At 38.1% G+C, this 16,301-nt stretch overlaps 1 long non-coding RNA gene across 1 annotated transcript in view; it reads left to right on the top strand.

The window, feature by feature from the left end:
* Positions 1–14,670, top strand: part of LOC307166479 — a 29,397-nt gene extending 14,727 nt beyond the window's left edge. Inside the window, exon 4 of the long non-coding RNA XR_013822634.1 lies at positions 14,355–14,670. This is a non-coding gene — a long non-coding RNA (uncharacterized lncRNA). The remainder of the gene's footprint in view (positions 1–14,354) is intronic.
* The last annotated feature ends 1,631 nt before the right edge of the window (positions 14,671–16,301 follow it).

The raw sequence follows: 16,301 nt of genomic DNA, 5'->3' as shown, positions 1-16,301 counted from the left end.
CTACATTCTGACATGCAAGTGCTCTGCTCCCTCCAAGGTCCCCACTTCAAGGGCTCTGCCCTTCGGAGTGAGTAGGGCATAGGGATACTCACTTCCGATTGGAATTCGTCATTGTCAATATGTCATTGCCAAAGCCGACGGCCATCTTGGGAACACACTCAGGCAGTTATTTTCAGTCAAGTACAGCTCCTAACTAATTGAATGAGGAAATACTAATCTAAAAAAAGCCTGCTTGCCAAACTCACATTTCAATAACATTTTATTGAAAACTAATCTGACATGAATAGTATCACAAAAAAATATTTTCAATTTCAAGTTTGTTAGCCAGTGCATGTGTGGTGTAGAGCAAAGGCTAAATGCAAGCTTCACTACACCAACCACTTTACTGTTGTTTCTTGATCTTCTCTCATCAAACAGCAAGAACTAGCCAATTAGCAATTTGAAAGGCGGGACTTCTTTTACTAGAGCTGCCATATTGGTCGTTACAGTTTCTCCCTTTCATAGTAATACAAGGGGAACTGTCTCTGTCACTGCTTAAACTGGTCAACAGAAACAGTTTTAGTGCTTGTTGCAATTGGCATGTGTCCTTTTCAACAACAGAGACACATGTGGAAGGGATTTGTTGATGACAGAGGAAGAACGAGATGAATGATACAGCCAGTGGCTTTTAAGATGGATGGCTTAGCCTCTGTGCCGACGAGAAACTGTTCGCTTCCATTTCCATCCTTCTGAACAGTCACAGCTGATTAAAATATCCACACTGCTCGTTCCCATTAACCATCCACTCATTTTCCACCCAACCTTAGCCTTGCTCCCTCAATTAAAGAGGCCCCTGCCTGTATTAATGGACCCGGTAGAACGACAGCACACAGAATTACAAATGCCACCACTTTCCTTCCTGACAGCCAAGAAGCAATTTGTTTCATGTCTACAGGTCTAGGCGGAGACCTGGCTCCAGCTGCTTTCAGCGACAGCCCTTTACAACAGTTTGCTCTTGTTTTTCTTTAAATTTTTTCTTACACGGGAACTAAAACCATCAATTCACAGCCTGTGTCATTCGTTTGATATAAAAGACAGGCCTTGGTTGTCTCCTCTCCTTAGGAAAAAAAAAGAAGAAAAAAACCCTGAAGATTGTAGATCCGAGCTGCTGTCCATGACTGATTAAACACTGTTAGGTGATGGTACAATAACACAATCTTCACTGGAGCCATAAGGCACCAAGAAAAGCCATAAAAGGATAAGCCATATGTTGTCCTCCAAAAACTGCTGTCCTTATGTTATCCATACCCTAAATGTGAGAGCATTTTGCATACATAATAAACTCTTTCCTGTGCAACAGAATGGCTATAAACAGAAAGCAGCGGGCATTTCAGAGAGCCGATGTCCTCTTCAATACGCTGAGCTCAAGCACATCTGGAGCCAAACTGCTAAACTCTTATGGTGTATTCCATTGTGCTTTGAAAAAAGCCTTTGGAAATGCATTAGCATTAGACACTATCTAAAGAAAGACCAAGCACGGATTTGAGACATAGCAATGAAGCACAAAGAAATGGGACACAGAGAATTTTATTTATGTATTTATTTATTTTTTAAATCCAGATCCTCCCAACCCTATTGAAGGCTTTTCTTTATTGTTTGGTAACAATTTGATACCTCAAAGTTCTATCAGTATTTTTTTTTAGCTTCCAAATCACTTTTTTCTCTTCTCCTCTCAACCGCGGCAAATTTGTTTTCAGTCTCCATAAAATAACCCTTTCTTATTTCTGAGCAGCGCTGTATACTGTGGAAAATCTTTCACATAATGTATCCTTAAAAGCACATTACTCTGTCTCATACACCGTTACGAGTTAAGAACGTGGTTAATATTTACAGACAGAGCGAGCGAGCAGGGAAAAAAAAGGGGGAAAAATGGGGAGGAAAAAGAGAGAGGATTTTGCCGTGGAATAAAATTCCCCCACCCACGTATACACACTCGCTCTCTCTTTGCAGCAGTCAAACAATTGCTATTCACAATCCTACCCTTAATGCCTAAGACCCGCATAAAAGCAGTGAGTTTAAGAATATAGGGATAAGCTCTTTCAGCTTTTCTAAGTCTTAAGGCTGGTTTATGCTCTGTGAATACTGAGCATCAGCCGCCACTGCTGTTGCCACTCTAAATAGATATTACAATGATTTGGGAACAATGGATTCTTCCAGACACAAAAATACATATATGTGTATATGTACTGAATAGGAGGCAAACATTAGCAGCGCTCTGACAATGCGAGCTCATGAGAGATGGAGAAGAAGAGAGAAAGATTACTGTCTGTGAGAGAGAAAAGGCGAGATGGCAGTCGGGGTGTTTGTGGGGAAAGCTGGGGCTGGGAGATGCTTTGAGAAGCTAAATCTCCCCCAGAGCACAATGCTGCTCCGCTGATACAAGCAGCAGACATGGGGTCACCTCCCCTCCAGGAGACAAAGGAGCCCGCGCTGCTTGCAGACGGGAGATGAGCTCCGGCACCTCTGCACCGACAGAAACTTTAGCTTTATTCGCTTGGATTGTTGCGTTTGTTTTGCAATCACTGTTGTTGGTAATTGAGTGTTTCTGTGAGCACTTTCAGCCCTGTAAATTCCCACTAGTTTATTTCATCTCATTGGTGTTTTGTTATTTTACCTCAGTCTTTTATCTGTCTTGTAGTGTTTTAACTATTTCACCACGTTTATTTAAAAAATATATATACAATACAATACAATATTTTTGAGGGAAAAATGCAGGACTCCGTTGTCTTGCTAAAGCTATTGTCACAGCTAACTTTTTATGCATCTAAATACACACAAACAACATTTTCACAATTGTCGCAAAAGATCTGTTGCTACTTCTGTTACATCGCGACTGACTTTGATAAAATCAAATCTTAGCACATATTTAAAAAATGCTAGACGTCTTTGTCTTGCTAAAGCTAATGTCACAGCTATCATTTTATTGTATATTAGGTGTCTTTAACTACTATGTACTTACATCAAAAAATAAGTTGCCTGCAATGTACGTATTGTGTTCATATTTTATTGCAAAACACGTTTACTGCTAATGAGATTGGGATAGGGGTTAAGTAAGGGAAAGGCTTAGTAGTATGGGTAGGTTTAAGAGTGGGTTAAGGTGTAAGGGAAGGGTCAACATAGACACATTATAGACATAATTACAGAAATTAATGTCACCTTTAACCCAAATGGAATTCCCTTTAACCCAACAAATAATAAATGGTTTATTTCTATTTATATTGTTAAATTAAAATAAAATAATGCATAGCTTTTTACGTTTCTAGATTAAAAGTTTGGATCTAAATGGTATAAAACAATAAGATTTATACATAGAAGACATCAGAAATATGTATTTTAACAAAACAAAAAAAAGATATTAAATGGAAATTCTAAACATGGACAGTTCATCCATGTATGCATTTTTTTTTATTATCAACTTTTAATCGATGACAGACTTCCCTCTGGTAACGTTTCCTGGACTTCTCCAATAATTTAGCCCACTTATACCCCGCCACATTCTTACAGTTGACTGCAAGCTTGCATCCAGTCAACGACTTATGAACAGAACCTAGAACCAATGGCCTAATTTTCTTTTGTTTTCCGATAATCCGGAATATGGAAAAAGAAAAGATCTGTCGCTACTTCCGTTACATTGCAACTTTAATAAAAAAATCTATTCTTAGCACACATAAGTGCCCAGTTGAAAAACACCAGGTTGCGGTTCATTTTGCAGTTGGCACTGGTTTGACTGTGGACAGGTCAGGTGCAGGAAGTCTTATCGTCTCATGATTGTAGTATTGATGTCAAGTGTAATGTTTGCTGGCACTGCAGGAAATGTACTCTTAGGGCCCTTATTCGTTCTCATTCAAAAGACCTGAGGGGAAGCAGCTCTCTCTCCCTCTCTCCCTCTCTCTCTCTCTCTCTCTCCTTCTCCTTGTCTTAATCCAGTCCAATCACCGCTCTCGGACTTTGCCACCTCTCACAATTACAGCAGTCCATAATCCGAGCAGCTTCCATTTTCCTCTGAGGTTTAAGAGAAGCAGAGATCAGGGGGGATCACTGACCACCCACACGCAGTCCTCTCCATAGCTCCCTGTCAACCCTGTCACCACAAATCATATGGCGATGGCTCTGATAGATTCTAATGCTGCCTTCTGCTCATGGTCAGTGCTTAAATACAGTTTAGTGGCTTAGGGAGGATTTGCTTGTATCAGAGGTGCTGGGTGTTTAGGAGAAGCTTTCTCAAGCGTATTGCGCTTGTTCACATGTGTTATGTTGCCAAGATGGCCTTTTTGAAGGGGCTCAAGAATTCTCCAAGTTTGAAGTGTGGTCAATGAGATACTTGACTTAGAGGCAAAGTCTCTCTCGCTCACACTGCTCACGGAGTTTAAGCTGTTTTTAAGGGAGACATTCCTAATTCTACTCGAACAGATATGACTACCATGTCCATTTGGATGGTGATCCACTTTGTAAACTCTGTGGCACCATGTGAGCCGCAACCAAGCAGGAAAGCACAATCTACATTTTAAGCAAGCACTCCAGGAAGAGTTTCAACTGCTTATGTGTTTATTTGAAGAAAAAAATATATATATAAAAATATACTTGACTGCATTGACCTGTGATTAAATGACTAATGTATAAATGACTTGTATACCTTATATAACATAACATAACTTACATAAACCATTAACCCTTAAATGCATAAATGTTTTGCCAATCATTATTACATATTCGGGAAGAATGAAATAATAAAGCATATGTTGTTACCTTTTGGAGCTTGGAAGGGTTTAGTTTTAGCAGATGTTTTATACAATCATCACTGTCCTCGTCAGAGCTCATTTCCCAGTACATTCAGCATCTGGCTCATATTTGCCATCTCAAACATGTTCTCAAAACTATATTTTTCAACATCTTCAAAATCCATATTTTTGATCGCTGACAGCTTCTTCACCAGATCCACCATCAAGTGACAGTGACATTAATATTTCATTGCATTCAGTATTTGTTCTGCAGTAAATCGCTGAGCCATTTAAAGGTTTGCTGATGATATACTTCCTATTTTTTGTTTTCTGCCCATGGTAATTATGAGTGAAACATCACTTCATCATTGTGTATCAGACATGGTGAATTGCACTTATTCAGTCATCAAAGATTAAATTATTGTTGTGCAAAAAATATATACACTGTTACATACCTCGGGTTGTTAGCGAGCCTATACATTTTTTTTTTTTACAAAATAATGAATGGGAAAGAAGACATTGAATTGATTGAGGAATACTAAGAAGGTTGATTATTGCTCATTATGTTCATCAAGACAATCTTCCCAAATGAATACAGCTTTAATGAATTTGGAAGCCTAAATACAATAGTCAGAAGTATAAAGCTAAACGTAGGCTATTAAGAACTACACTATGGTCATATGACTTCAACATCACCACCATTAAGCTTTTATTTCGTAGAATAAAATGTGAATATATTTAGAGCTTGTGTTAACCACATAACTTACTTTAGGCATTTAACCAAACACCCATTAAAAAAAAAACAATAGAAGTGCTAAAATTCTAACTCGTTTCTGGCTTTTGGCGTACAAAAATGTGTCATCCTTGCAGCATTCTATTTAAAAAGTTATAGGTACACATTAAGAAATAAATTTTGTCTTTGTGCATAGTCATCTGAATGGTGTACACTCACATGAGATGAAGACTGTACTCATATTTCGCCATGTTGAAATGATGGAGAGAATCTGTATGATCATTGTTTTCCGCCTCTGTAGATATGCTAGTATAGTGTTTTAAAGATGCAAAGAGTGAAAATTAGCCAATGGAGCACATTTATTTGAGCTAGAGTAGGCAGTTTGGGAGATTTGGAAAGATTTGATGATGAATTAGTTGTGTAGACCATTCTCTAAAACCCACTAGTATACAGTGTAATTTACTTAAAACCTATCGACAAAGATCCATCCATGTTGATAGGTGACAGTGCAGCATCTAACAGCATTGTGGTATCAGTACTTAATGGGGACCTATACAAAATTCACTTTTAAATGTTGTTTGAACGTAAATGTGTGTCGGAAGTGTGTGTACACAACCACCCTATGATGGTAAAAATCCACCCACTCCTCTTTTTTTTAATCCCCATAAATCATAAGCAGTGTCTAAGAACAAGCTGTTTGCAGATTCTACCTTTTTGAGTCACAAAATGCCTAGGCCCCGCCCACAACTGCTGATGGACTCTGCCCAATTTGCATAGACCCTGCCCTCAGTGAGCTGTACCCAGACCGCCATGTTTATCTCCTCACAAAAGCATTTAACAGCAGCATTCAAGTAAGAAATGTATTATATAGACCTTATGCGCCAGAGAAACGAGGGCGCCGCCATCTTTAGAATATTGTCTTTGAACTTCCGTTTTTGCAGTCGCTCTGTATATTTCTATGGCATTGCTGTCCAGGAGTAATTAGCTTTTGAAGTGGATTTACTTAATATAAAGTTTAACGAAAGTTATCATGAGGATTGTAATGTTTAAAGCAGATGTCTTAACAAATGTCAGTAGACCGGAAGATTTTAAAACGAGCCGTTCATTCATAAATACGCAAGATCGCTGTGAAAATACAGACCAGAAGTCAAAAGACAACGAGCGCAGCGCTGAAAAGAGGCGGGGCTACATAAGGTCTATAGCATGTATAGCACTAGGTAGGTACTGTACTCACTGATCTATATAATGACAATAGTCATTCTATATAGATTAGTGACTGTACTGCTTTCACTTTAATACACAAATTTAATATACACATGCGATTTCTTAACTTGCTGTTTACATTCACAGATATAACCGACTGTGTGTATTTGACAGTTTAAATGCAATAAGACGTGAAGGAGAACTTAGCTTAATACTCCATCCAGCTCTCTGTGTGTGCTTCTGATGTATGCACACATCCATTAGAAACTGAGGTTTATTCCATTAGAAAACCATATATCAGAAGTTTAGACTGATATGGCTTTAAAACGCATGTATGGAATAATTGACGACGGGCCGTTGAATTATTAGAAAAATGCACACTACGGTTACCACGTCTCAAAACATTGTTCAGATGATGTATTTCAAGACATCTGTCAGGTATTTGACCTTGAAACGCTCTTGTGTCTGGGACTAATTTCTTACGCATCCCAAGCCTCTGTTGCTAATTCCAAAACGTCATTTTAGAGCTAGTAACAGAGACTTAAATCATTGATAGCAGTCTAATTGTCCCAAGACTGAGGATGAAGACAGACGAAGGTAGATTAAAAATATAAACGAGGTTTATTCCACAAACAGGTGATAGAACGTAATAGCGTGTGTAACACACAAACATCGACCGACAAACACAGAGTGAAGGTGAGGAACTAAATACACATGGTGATGAACTAAAAGATGAACAGCTGTGGTGAAGATTAGTGTCCATGTAAACTGATGAGTGGTGGGAAAATAAGCATAGAAACACGTGACTGATGAAAACATACAAAGTCCGTGAAAACAAAGTAACTGAACATTACTGTGACACTAATGCAGTTATTAATGCAGTTATTAGAGAGAGAGAGAGAGAGAGAGAGAGAGAGAGAGAGAGATTAAACGTGTGGGAATTACCTCAGTCTGTGCGTCTCTCAACAGTGTTCGGCATCAACGTCTAATAGCGAGACTACGTTTATCTGCAGTGCACCTCGCTTATTGAGAAACGTCATGTAGCTTTTAAGTTGCTAAACTATTTCACTGATAAAATCGTCAGAGCAGCGCTGACAACACATGTGGCCGTACTGTATGTGTGTGCATTTGAGTGGGAGAGAGCGCGAGGAAGAGAGATGCGCCTTTTCATAATAACTAATAAATGCAAAATACATGATAAAACGTCATTTTGTGGCAAAACAACTCGTTTTTATCCTATTATTTATTTGCTTGGTCAGTGTCGTTGTGTTTTTTTTTTTTTGTTGTTGTAGGCTGTAAAGACCTTTGAAATAACTGAAATCATTTGGTGAAGTGATATAGAACTGTATTGCCTGGAACTACTTTAGCTGTGCGTTTCGCTGAAAATAATTGCACACCTTAGAATGTTCGTCAACCAATCAGAATCAAGCATTCAACAGCCTGTAGTATAAGCAGACAATAAACTTTCATGATGAAGAAGAACTGCAATGTCACATGAGCGTGACCGCGATAGAGATGATAATCAAAACCAAACAGATGTTTTAGTTTTGGGCAGAGTATCGGAGGCACGAGCTGTAAAGGCTCCGCCCTCTTCTGGAAAGCGGGGAGGGGAGCAGCAGCTCATTTGCATTTAAAAATACATGCACAAAAACAGCATGTTTTTCCTTCCACTCAAAAATGGGCATTTACAACATGGTATAATAAATGATCTGTGGGGTATTTTGAGCCGAAACTTCACAGACACATTTTGGGGGACATCTGAGACTTATATTATGTCTTGTAAAAAGTCGCAAAATAGTTCCCCTTTAATGTAGGTCGATGCTAACGCTAGTTAAAGAACTGTGGAATGCACCTTTTTTTTTTTTACGCAAAAATTACTCAACATGTTTTTACTAACTTGTATCGCTTTAACACACACACACACACACAATTAAGGAATGTTATATAATGGCCTAAGCCTTTATTCACCCTCAAATAAAAACATTGATGAACGTACATGTGATAAGGCAATACAAACCTCAACTAGCATATAACCTCATGCTCACTGGTTATCAGGTTCTTGCACTTCATGAAATTTCATAAAATGTTATGTGAGAACCAATTAGGTTTGACGTGATTTGACAGGGGTGGACTTAACTAATAAGCAAGGTAAGTGGCCGCTTAGGGGATCCCATCTGATATTGGTCAAAAAGATTTGACAAACGACTTCAGCGCTAAGTTCTGCAAGCTCGCGAATCCTCTCATTATAACAAAGTGCAAACACATTGTGAATAATAGATCCATTGTATAGTGTAGAAAGCGTCATTGATTATAACAGAACTTTGGGGATCCCACTGAATTGAAGTTCAGTGATTATAAAAGGAGTGCTCTTTTTCATGCTTTCTAGGCTATATAATCGATTCAAATTTTGTATACAAGTCTTGTTGTTCATGCTGCTAACAGGACTGACAGCCACATACATGCTGCAAAGTTTCGGGAGTGACATCCGCATATAAATTGCGGAATTTAAATGTGCATTAAGGCTAGAGCAGCCTACCATGTGCCTTCAAAACAATTGGAATATGGAATGACCAACCTGATCTCACGGGAAAACGGACAAATTCTACGAGGTGGCTAATTCGTACGAATTAGTAAAAATCGTACATATTTTACAAATTACCCAATTCGTATGAATTCATACGAATGACCTACCCCTGACCCCGCCCCTAAGCCTACCAATCACGTGGGTTTAGACAAATCGTACAAATTCGTACGAGTGAGGTCGTACGAATTCGTACAAATTAGCCAACTTTTTATCTTTCATACGAATTCGTACGAATTGGTCGTGAGATAGTGTTGGAATGACAGTTTTAAGAGCAATATTAAGAAGTGAAAGAGAACTTAGTTTAATACTCATACGACACGCCTTCTGACATCCAGCTCTCTGTGCGCGTGCTTCGGATGTGTGTGCTCAGAAAACCATTTATCTGAAGTTTATATGTCTTTAAAACGCATGCAGATAATAAACTTTGATGATGAAGAAGAACAGTAATGTCACGTGAGCATGACCGAGATAGAGATGATAAACCAAACCAAACAGATATTTTAGTTTTTGGCAGAGTATTGGAGGCACGAGCTGTACAGGCTCCGCCCTCTTCTGGAAAGCGGGGTGGGAATCAGAAGCTCATTTGCATTGCTGAGACTTCACAGACACATTCTGAGGACACCTGAGACTTATATTACATCTTGTAAAAAGGGGCAAAATAGGTCCCCTTTAAATTGACAAGTGCAAGCACGTTTCTTTTTTGTGTGTGTAATTTCTTCTCTTGTGATACAAAAAAATTAAGGCAATGCAGCTTTAGAACATCTTTAGAATGACTTTAAGCTTTGAAGAAATAGACTATAATTGTCTCTGTGATGTTTGAATGTACAGCAGGAAGAAAAAAAACGTACTATCCACCAAGAGCATCTTTCTGGGTAAGCTTTGTGCAGGATTCACTATTGAGTTGTAAGGAGAGTGCTTCAAAGTCATACTAGAAGGAGAGAGGCAGCGAGACTGAAAGTGAGACAGAACGAGAGAGAGAGAGAGAGTCCTTAGCTTCAGCAGAAATACACATACTGCTTATGGAGACGACAGAAGCGGTTAAATGAATCATCCAGTTGGCTTTAACTAAGCTTGGCTGCCTCTGTCCTCCCAGCATCTTTAATGTGTTTGTTTGCCTGCGGGGCCCGTGAATTTTTTTTTCCCTTCTTGTCTCTGTTTCCCCTCTCAAAATGGGAAGATACAGATTTATTTCAAAACCTTTAAATGGACTTGAATCGATCAACTCCTTTTTGTGTGTGTGACGAAAGCCGTACAGGAGGGGGAAGAGCACCCCAATTCGGCAGATGTTACAATTCCGATTTGCCTTTCATTCTTTTTCAAACCTGTACAATAGCATAACGAAAGGAATTTCAAAGGCTGATTTAAATTGATTTAAGTTAGAGCTCTTGTCATAAAAGTGAGTGTTTGCAAGTATCACAAAGATGACGAGAATGAGAGAGAGACGACAATAAAAGGAACCCAAGGCATTGTACTTTTTTGCAAAAGCCTCAAGAATCTTTTTAAAAATATCCAGGCTTGGAATGATTTGCTCCAAAGTCTTTTTAGATTTCTACAGTGCAAGAGATAGTCATCAAGAAGAATAAACAACTTGGATATGCCGGAGAGAGGCTATGAAAGAAAGAAAGTGCTGAAAAAGAACACCCTGCTGCCAAGAAAAATTGGAAATGGAAGGCTTCGTTTACTTTCAGAGCAGCCATGTTGAATTTTGCATCTTTCTTAGAAACACAAAGAATAGTGCACAAAGAGATATTAGTGCCTAAAGATTATGTTACAGACAGTTTTATTAAGATAGAGGAGACTGGGGCTGCAGTAGTTGTCCCTTTTTTTTCTCAGAGGTGAATATTTCTCAGGGTCGTCAATTTTTTTTTTACACATCTTTCATTTATGTCTTCACTACAAAACAGCTATTGAACCTTTCAAAAGCTTTATTGCCAAAACTGAAACTTGAATACGCATTTTGTCACACTAAATAGGGTAACCACACTAGGAAACTATTATAGGCTAAAGCAATTCATAAAGCAAGAATAAAAAATAAAAAAGAAGAATTACATACTAAAATGCCAAAGCATTGTTTTGGCCAGCAGCGACTATAAAAACTGTATTTACTTGCAAAAAAAAAACATTTAATAATTATTATTAAAATTATAATATTAGTAGTACTTATAAAGCACAGCCTTATTCTGCATGACTATATTCTACATCCAGAAGGGCCACTGTTCTGTGCAGGACCGAGTTTGAGAAACCCTGCTTTAATCCTACCAAATAACTAAACTTAACAACTACCTTACTAACTATTAATAAGCAGCAATTAGAAGTTTATTGAGGCAAAAGTCATAGTTAACAGTTAGTTAATAGTGAGATTTAGACCCTAGCCTAAAATGTGCCCAAAGTTTTGAACGGTAGTTGTGTATAAAAACTTTCCCCAACCTGACATTTATGGAAAATGCTTTCAGGTACAATCTATTCATGTGGTTCTCTTGTACTCCATAGCTACAGCAAAATTATATACTAGAATTTGGGACAAAATTATTCTAATTTAACATAATATTTAGCTAGTCTAAAAAAATAAAATAAAATACTTTCAGATCATGACTACCCTGTGTGACATGTATGCAAATAATGAAAAAGACCCTAAAAAAAATTGGGTCATATTTTATTTTGACAATATACTGCAAGGTGTCTTTAGATATACAATTGAATGATAGTTTGCAACCCAGTGTTTCTCTACAATCTGCATCCTGTAAATTCTTTCCCACAGCTTGGGTCTTCTTTTAGTTACTTTTGATGGATTTGTGGCATCATCATAGCAAATGGGTTCAATTAAGACTGGGCAACCATATTGGCAAAGTCCCTAAAAGTGTGTATCAGCACTAAATCAAGCTGCTTAGGAGAGACAAAGATAATTAAAGAGTGCAAACAGTAAATGATGATGAAGAGGGTGAGGGAAGAGCCACAGTCTGTCTGAACTCTCAACAAAACGTGTAACTGGTACTAATGAGCACACTATAGGCCCTGCTAACGAGGGGTTGTTCATCATGGGCAAACACAAGTGACGGTATAATCTTATCACCAGTGATGTGCTCTCCTCAACTGGAGGAGCAGCCTCATGCCTTGACAAAACCAATAGAAACCCAGTCACTCACTCAGCCAGATGACAGACAAACACTCATACACGTTTGTTTGTGTATATGGTGGGGTCTTTCCATTAAATTCTGAGCTATTTCTATCCCATAACCTTTAAATCTAGGCTACCACTCACAGAAGTAATTTTGCATTTTAGGTTTTAATTAAGACAGTAGCCTAATGTAGATGCATTTTATCTCTGCAAGGATTTCAAACCTACAGGGATGCACACTGTAAATATGCATTTTTTTATATACAAAGGCCTTTTACCTTTGATAGTATTATGATTATCTGAAGGACAGAAATAGGAGTATCTCGTTTGGCCTCAGATGGACATCCACCACTAGAGGGCAGTGCAGCCCAGTCCTTGTACATAGTCAACAGACCATATGCATGGAAATGCAGCCAAACGACTGATAAAGACAAGTAACCTGATGGTTCAGGCTGATAGTGCTAGGGGGACGTAGTCCATAGGGTGCACAAATTCCAAAACATGTATTATCTCCTTTGATTCATTCCTGATCAGCGAATATTTTCATCAGCAAATCCTCCCACCGGGCCCACAGCCTATTGGCTTTCCATTGCCTACTGTTTGTTTTTCTTGTGTTTCTTTTTACTGTTGCTGAAAAAGCTGGAGGAGGAAGGGAAGAGATGGAAGAGAGGAAAAGTTTAGAGATGCTAGTTAACATGAATTAGCAATATTTTTACAGCATTTATTAGTCTAGTCTTGGTTATGTTCGCTTCTAAAGAGGGTCAGTGGCAGAGGGGAAAGTGGAATATGTTTTAATCCTCAGTTGCCTTTTAAATATCAGCTTTGAGTTTTGATGACCATTGATCATTACGCATTATACAATTGTAAGCGAATGTCACAAAAAAACAGTGTAAAACAGTTTAAGTGTAAACATTTAATATGTTTAGAATGATCAAATGTATATACATTTAACACACACACACACACACACACACACACACACACACACACACACGTCTGTTTCACTATCTTTGTGGGGACTCTCCATAAACGTAATGGTTTTATACTGACACACACACACACACACACACACACGCACACACACTCGCACACTTTAGAATAAACTCAAAGGCTGAGAGTAAAAAGATCAGTGCTATATCACAAATCTACCAAAATCTTTTACATTTTTACTATTAAAAGGTGAATATGAACTAAAACTACTATATGAACTAATACTGACCAGTAGTATACATATAATTAACATTAACAAAGATTAATAATTGCTCAAAAAATATTGGTTATTGTTAGTTCATGACACCTAATGCAAAACTATTTATTTTTAAAACCATATGTTATGAAAACTTTAACCTATAACTTTTGTTTTTGGCTCATAGAGTTGAACAATTTGTGAAATGTTCACATTCAGCACAATTTTCAAAACAAAACTTGGACTTGTTTAAAAAGTAGCATGTTTTAATAGTGAAAGAACGTGAGACACAGAATGGGGAACAATAGAAAAGCACAATAACAGGAATAAAGGGAAGAGTCTGGATTTAACTCTTTATCCGTTGGCTTGGTTTCATTCCTTTTTTTTCTTCACAGGGCAAAGCTCTGGCAGTCACAATTGGATGAACAAGTTTTTCTTTCCTATTTACGTGTCTATCACAGCTATGACTCATTCCATACCCCGTAATTATGTGTCTTTGAAAAAGTAAATCTTCCTTTAATGCACTGTAATTGTGTGAGAGTGTGTGAGTGTGAAATGAGGTTTGGATGGAAAGTCTGATGAGTTTAATCCTGATCTGATTGCTTAAAACCTGTTGAGCTAAATATCTTCAAACATGTAGGCTACAAAAAATATTTTAAATACATTTACTACTATTTACATAACATTTTACATTTAACAATTTGTAACTTGTATATAAGACTTTCAAGTTCATGTGTACATGTGCTTGTAAATGTGAATACTTCCTCTTCCCACAGACCTTTGCTTGGCCTCAAGGCACCAGTAAACGACCTGTGATGGATCCAACAAATCTCACACTGCACTTACTTTACACAGATATGCCTACCAAAGTACCTTCCTTGAGCAGGGAAAAGAGCCAAGAGCAGCACACAAACAGCCCTGATGTGTCTATCCGTAATATCAGGTCAATTCTGCTAGTGAAAAAAACACCAAAGAGAAGGAGTTACAGGATTCACCTCAGGGTGATAATAACTGAATGAGATGAGACCACAGAAGAGGATGTTTCTTGTTTTTACTTGCCTTAAATGATAAAAAGGAGTTGACTAAAGCTGAACAACCTAAAGTTTAAAAGGCCATGGAGTGCACAAATAGCTCTGTGTGTTCTAACTGCAAACCGCAACAACATCACACAAATATTATCAACACCATTTCTCCTCAGACATGAAAACATGTTGTCAAGTGGCATTACCAGGTAGTAATGACTCAAATTAAACTACATTATAATACAATTTTCACTTTTCTCTATACAACTTCAAGAAAACTTTAAATTGTGTGCACAAGTTATTAAGACTCATTAAGCTTGTATTGGAGTCACATTGCATGAGTGAAGGATGTTCTTCCAGCTATGGAAGGCTCTTGTGCTAGCATGTGGCCCCTGAGGGAGCTCACGAGGAAGAAAAGAGATGAGTGTGTAAGATAAAGTCTGTTTAGAGTATGACATGCTTTCAGGCTTGAAAGAAGACACCCGAGTATATACTTAGGTCTAGACATGTTTGATCAACACCTCTATCAGACAATAATCTTTCTCCATAAAGTGTAGTGAAAGATTACAAGAGCACACAAAGACACACATGGACGGTTTGTTAGATGCAGATAATGAAAAATAATGGGTCTTAAAATTGTTGTTGCAAGTGCTACTTTTTTATAAACTACTACTTTAGTAGGATTTTATATATATACGTACACACATGTAATCGAAATTATTCAACCCCCATTGCGAATAAGGTTTATTGGCAAAATGTACAGACTTTCAGCTGTTTGCAATGAACAAATCAAATAAAAGTAATTGGAATAGCTCAAAAGAATGGTGCAAAAAAGTTAAGAGAAAATACCTCCAACCTTCATAAACAAGGAACAGGATAGTGAAGGCACTAAATGTTCCTAGAGCCACCATTGGAAGCATAGTTCGCAAGGAACAGTGGTTACACTACCTGGACAGGGAAGAAATAGGAAGCAATATCAATGGCTGCAACCAGATTTCTGAGAAGGCAGGTTCAGAAAAACCCTTGAGTGACTGCAAAAGACCTCCAGCAAGACTTTGTGGCATCAGGCACTGAGATTTCAGCTTGCCAGAATGCCAAGACGTACACCACTACTGATCCAAAAGCACAAGAAAGGTGATTAAAATCATATAAATAATCCACAGAAATTTTGGGATCCTGTTCTGTGGAGCGATAAAACAAAACTGGAACTTTTCGGCCCTGTATGGATCAACGGTGTGTCTGAAGGAAGAAGAATGAAACATATGCTGAAAAGAACACTCTGTCTACAGTTAAGCATGGTGATGCTCGGTGATGCTCTGGGGCTGCTTTGCATCCTCTGGCACTGGAAATCTGCATGTGGAAGGCAAGATGGATTCATTGAAGTATCAGGAAATCCTAGGAAAAATGTCATGCCGTCAGTGAGGATGCTGAAGCTTTGGCTTCATTGGACCTTCCAACAGGACAATGATCCCAAGCAATTACTTTGGTTACACTTTATTTTGATTTTCCCTTTTGAACATTCTGTTGACTATAAGGCTACGTTCAAACTGTCAGTCCAAATCCGATTATTCGTGTATACGATTGGAATCTGATCTAAAATTATTGACGTCCACATTGTGTTTCGCACCTGTTCAGATCCGATTTGAGTGTCCATGTGGCTCTTTTGTTTTCTGGAATATCTGCATTGGTTTCTATGGCAAT

The sequence above is a fragment of the Squalius cephalus genome (genome assembly GCF_949319135.1).
Source record: "Squalius cephalus genome assembly, chromosome: 10".
In the NCBI taxonomy this organism is placed as follows: Eukaryota; Metazoa; Chordata; class Actinopteri; order Cypriniformes; family Leuciscidae; genus Squalius; species Squalius cephalus.
This window is presented reverse-complemented; position numbering and strand designations above follow the sequence as displayed.